Here is a 6,277-nt window from a genome sequence, read left to right as displayed (position 1 = left end):
CTTGCTCTTTTCCCTTGTGCATAGATTTCTTTTTTACTATCTTTTGTGTGTCTACTATAGGATTTTGTTTTCTGTTCACCATGAGGCTCACATATAACAGTCTCTCTCTCTATACATATAAACACACACATAAAATATATACACATACATATACACATATACATACACACACACAAAACAGTTTAAATTGACAGTAAGTTGTTTGAATGCATTCTAAAATTCTACCTTTTTACTCTCCCCCTATGTTTTATGTTTTTGGTGTCATATATTCCATCTTATTTTGTGCATCCCTTAACTAATTATTGTAGTTATAGTTATTTTCACTATTTTGTCTTTTAACTTTTGTACCTGTATCAATGAATTTTCTTCTTTTATAAGTTTTCTTGTTACAAAGTTGTTCCCTTTCTTTTTAGTTCAAAGAAGTGCCTTTAACAATTCTTCTAAGGCTGATTTAGTGCTGATGAACTCCTTTAACTGTTGCTTATCTGGGAAAATGTTTGCCTTTCCTTAAATTCTAAGAGATAACCTTACTGAGTAGAGTATTCTTGGTTGGAAGTTTTTTCCTTTAGCACTTAGAATATATCATGCTACTGGCTTCTAGTCTTCAAAGTTTCTGTGGAAAAATCCACTGATAGTCTTTGGGGCTTCCTTGGCGTGGAACAAGTTGTTTTTTTCTTGCTGACTTTAAGATTCTTTCTCTATCTTTAAATTTGACATTTTGATTATAATGTGTTTTGATGTGGATCTCATTGGGTTCATCTTCTTTGGAACTCTCTGGGCTTCTTGGATGTGGATATCTGTTTTCTTCCCCATGTTAGGAAAATTTTCAGCCCTTATTACTTCAAATAAGTTACCTGCCCTTTTCTCTCTCCTCCTCCTGGAATTTCTATAATGTGAATTTTTTTTCATTTGATGTTGTCTCATAGGTTCCTTAAGCTATCTTTAGTTTCTTAATTCATTTTTTTCCTTCTTTGTCTGGGTGGTTTCCACTGTCCTGTCTTTCAGATCAATTATATTTTCTTCTGCTTCATCTAGCCTGCTGTTGAAAACCTCTAGTGTTTTTCATTTCAGTTATTGCATTCTTCAGCTTTCTATCTCTTTATTGAAGTTCTCACTTCATTCATTCATTCTTCTGAGTTCAGTGAGCATCTTTATGACCATGACCATTCCTTTGAACTCTTTATCATGTAGATTACTATCATCTCCATTTCATTAAGTTTTTTTCTGGGGTTTTGTTTGGTTTTTTCATTTGGAACACATTCCTCTGTTTCCTTATTTGATTTGACTCTGTGTTTGTTTCTATATTCTCAGTAAGACAGCTACCTCTCTCAGTCTTGGAGGAGTGGCCTTGTGTAGCAGATAAAACTTATTGTTCAACCTTGCCATAGCTCTGGGATGTCTCATGAAATTTTGTAATTGTCTAAGCAGTCTGATTTATTCCTGATAGGTCCCAGGTATTGAAGGTGTTCAAAAACCTGACAATGTTCCAAAGGGAGGGATTTCAGTCAGCATCTAGCTTCAGGCTCATTGGAAGCCAGACCTTCAGGCAGCAGCTTTTAAAGTATGCAAATATATACAGTCATGTGGTACCATAATCATAAACATTACCGGTGTCCAGAGCAGTTGATCTGGAAGTGTCCCTTTGGCTACAGTTGGAAAAATCCAGGCTCCAGATGAGTGTATAGGATCCTTTATGGGAAGTGTGATGAGCTATAGCAAGAACAAAGAGCATAAAAATTGTGTCCCCTGAGAGTACCTCTGTAGTGTCTATGTGTCTGAAACCTGAAGCCTGTCCCTCAGGCTCATGCTCCAGAACAAGGAAATAGGTCTTTTCCTCAGGAAGACTGGGGACTTTTTTCAATCTGCTGCCTATGAAGTTCCCTGGGAGTGGTAGTCTTCCAAGAACAGTCTGACCATTTGTTTCAGTGCTGTGGGCCCAGAAATGCAAGCTCACTTGGCCATCAAAGCCAGGAGCTCAAGAGGCATCCCCTGTAGGGATTGCATGCCCCTGCTGGCTTTAGCAAGACCCTGGGAGAACATGAGGGTGGTGTGTGCCCACTGACTTTATCAAGGCCATGGGAGAGCGCAAGAGTGGAGCATGGCTGCCAGCTTTAGAGTAGTCATGGGAGAGTATGGGGGCAGGTTGCATCCAATGAATTTACAAGACTGTGGAGAGCGTGGGTGTGGAGTATGCCTGGCAGCTTGAGCAGGGCAGCAAGAGACTGTTGTGACTGAATGTGCCTACTGGCACTAATAAGGTAGAGTGAGAATGTAAAAATGTCACTTGCCAGTGTCTGTGCTAGAAATTTAGAAGGAGTAAAAAAATGGTGTTCACCAGTACTTCTGTCCTTGGAGAGAGTCCCAACTGGCCCCTGATCCTCTGGCAAATGCTTTAAGATAAGCAAATGAATCTCCTTCACATATGGTCTAGGTGCTGTTCAAACTACTGCTTTTGTGCTGGGTCCAGGGGTGACTGACTCTATGCAAGGGCTTTTAGGAGTGGAATCTCAGTTCCCTATGGCCCTTAGGGTCTCCTATACATAAGTCCCACTGGTTTTTCCAAACTACATGTTTTGGGGGCTCATCTCTTTAGTGCAGGTCCCAAGGTTTAGTGCACAAACCCCTTGTTTCTCAGGGAGAAGATTTGGAGATGTGAGATCTATCCCAGTTATGGGTTGCTGTGCTAAGGATGGTGGTTTTTCGCAAGACCACAACTCTGCCTCACCTTCTCACCTCAACGTAGCCCTTTTATCCTTTTTTTTGAACATGTTTTTTCGAGGAAGGTTAGCCCTGAACGAACTACCTCCAGACCTCCTCTTTTTGCTGAGGAAGCCTGGCCCTGAGCTAACATCTGTGCCCATCTTCCTCTACTTTATATGTGGGACGCCTACCACAGCATGGCATGCCAAGCAGTGCCATGTCTGCACCCGGGATCTGAACTGGAAACCCTGGGGCGCCAAGAAGCAGAATGTGTGCACTTAACCACTGTGCAACCCGGCCAGCCCAGACCTTTTATCCTTTGTTGTGGAGGTGCTGTTTAGCTAATTTTCATGTCTTTTTAACAGAAAATTGTTTTATATGTAGCTGTAAGTTTGTTGTTTCTGTGTGAGGAGCTGAGCTGAGGGTCTTCTTAAGCCACCATCTTGAGTTGCCTCTCCCATCTCTTTCTTTCTTTCTTTTATTTTTCTTTTTGAGGAAGACTGGCCCTGAGCTAACATCCATACTCATCTTCCTCTACTTTTCATGTGGGACGCCTACCACAGCATGGTGTGCCAAGTGTTGTAATGTCCACATCAGGGATCTGAACTGGTGAACCCTGGGCCACTGAAGCAGAACATGTGAACTTAACTGCTGTGCCACCAGACCAGCCCCTCCCATCTCTTTCTTAATGCAAGCTTCACTGTGTGACTTGCTCTAACAAATGGAATGTGAATGAAAGTGAAGGATTCCAGATCCAAATGGAAGATTTAAGAGCCATTACCTCCCTCTACCATTGTTCTCATTCTTTTCCTGTGATAGTTGCATAGTAGTAACTCAACAGAATCTAGTGAATTTTCAACCCAGGAAACAGGGATGAAGATATGGAGCTGAGTTGCACTGGACTCATATCTAATAAGTGATATCAGTGACAAATCTCCCCACATTGTGAGCCGCTGAGATTTGGAAGTTGTAATTCAACAAATATAGAGCTCAAGGCCAGTTCCAAGGGTGTGAACCAACCACTTGGCAAATAACAGTAATTTAATTTTCATGGTTATTTCAGGAACATGCCTTTAGCAAGATGTTATCCAATTTGATCAGGTATTATTTGGGGAAGGATTCTTATAACTATACTATCTGGTAGCTACCTGAGTAGCATATTGTAGACACTGAATTTCATATTTGAAGCCTGGTGATGCTGTTTTCATATTTTTCCAGCCATAGGCTCCATGCTTACAATAAAACTGAAACTGGTGAAAGTAGAGAAAAAATAAGGCAAATTAATTACATTATAACTACACTGACTAAAACCATCTACTATGTCTGGAACACCAAACATAAACCTGTAATTACTACACAAGTTTAAACTGGGTTTTTAATTATTTACAAATGAAAGACATTTTAACTAATTCAATAAGGATGAGTTTATATGAGTTGCTACTGCTGCTAATAATGATATGCATCCACTCCAACATATTTGTACTTAATATAATTAATAATTTAAGGTGCCTAAATAAAATATTGATTTACAAACAACGTGATATCTCAGATATATCCTATGAATAATAGGCACACTGCTTTTGAAAGACCAGATGTCTACTACCTGTTTATATTTCACTCAGTTTTAAATATATCTATATTTGCCTGTATCAAATATTTATTCCCTATATGTGAACAAATCTATGGGGTATCCGGGACATTTATATATTTTTAGAACTGGACTTTATTGATGATAATATAGAGGAATACATATATATTTAAAATTATTCCTTCAATAATTCTTTTAGTACAGTTTAATTGAAGACCTTGTTATTTATTTATTTTTTGAGGAAGATTAGCCCTGAGCTAACATCTGCTGCCAATCCTCCTCTTTTTGCTGAGGAAGACTGGCCAGGAGCTATCATCCGTGCCCATCTTCCTCTACTTTTTATACGTGTGATGACTACCACAGTATGGCTTGCCAAGCGGTGCCATGTCTGCATCCAGGATCCAAACCAGCGAACCAAGGGCTGCCAAGTGGAATGTGTGAACTTAACCACTGCACCACTGGACCAGCCCTGAAGACCCTGTTATTTTAAGTGATTCATAGTTGACCCAATATTTCAAATTGCCTTTATTGACTTTTTATCAGTATCTTTGAAATGATCCAAGTGATTTTTGAGAACTTTTATATAAAGTGTCCATCAACCTAATTTCAAAATAAAACTGAATGCTAGTAAATTTTATTGACTAAATAGCATAATCTCACCTCATTTCTCAGAAAATGGCTCAGTTGACATCTAAAAATTTTGTAAATCATTGTGTTGATAATTGTAAACATATTCCACTTTCTCATGCTTTACTGAAATCATATCAAATTCTTGATATTCTTCTTTCCTGGGGAATGTGACAGTGTTGATAGACTTAATAATATTTCACAGTTATCTCCAATCATGCATTTCCTTCCCCTGAATCCTTTCTCTATGATGAAAATCCCACTGGAGGTGATTCAAAATGATTCAATGATCAAGAAAAAATTAAATTCCCATGTTTACACATCCTCTAGTTTAAATTATTTTATTTAGTGTTTATTTCCTGCCATTTCAAATACATGCAGAAAACATCCCTTATTTAAGGGTATTTCTATTTACTTATCTTCAACATTCCACTTGTGCCAGTGAAGCAGACCAAGATCCCACTCGCTTAGTTTCCTACTCTTTGTGAACATGAGGAAAATAAGTAACTATAAAAAACGATATTTCTGCACACATGATTTCAAATTTATGACTATGGAACATCTCAATGCTTAATTCTAGACATTCATCACTGACTGAGGTGTGAGTGAATCTTCTGCTACTAATATCTTGCAGATAATTCAATTTTGTTCCATGAAGAAAACATCTTTCTAACTTGACTGTAGCTAGAAAAGGCTACAAAATAATTACTTTAACTGCATTACCGCAGTTTCAGTGAAGAAATAAATTCAGCCTTATTTCTAATTTTTATTCATTTTCAGCTTTTTACATTTTTGTTATAAATGAGTAATTTCCACCAAATAATGATACAGTGATAGCATCTTGGCTCTGAAAGTCTAATCATAAATATGGTTAGTTGTTATCTAGAAATTCCCATAAAACAATCATTTTATGAAAGGCAATGCCAAATTACTGTCAAATCAAATATACATTATTTTATTTTAAATATACCTGTGAAAGCAACCTATTATGCACTCTTTCTATTAACATATTTTGTATTTTGCTTGGTTATCTTTCTATGTTCAATCATTTTCTTTTGAAATCCTCAGCAGCACTTCACAAAGTCTCCCTTTCATATTCTTCTTACATTAATACAAAAATAATACCATCTGCATTCATGGTTAATCATTTCAATACACCAGGGAACATAACTGGGTATTCAGTGGTTAAATCAACAAGTAACTGTTTCAAGTTTTCTTATCTTAAATTTTCTCACACCGTATGAAGAAGGTAGGATAAGGAGTGTCTTTATTTTAAGTTTATAAAGACTACTTTGCTTACTTAAAGGCATATTCCTAGCAATATGTAAATATTTAAATTCAATCTAGCACTGTTGAAGACAC

Source organism: Equus caballus, chromosome 2 (assembly GCF_041296265.1).
Source record: "Equus caballus isolate H_3958 breed thoroughbred chromosome 2, TB-T2T, whole genome shotgun sequence".
In the NCBI taxonomy this organism is placed as follows: domain Eukaryota; kingdom Metazoa; phylum Chordata; class Mammalia; order Perissodactyla; family Equidae; genus Equus; species Equus caballus.
Note: the sequence above shows the minus strand (reverse complement) of the source record.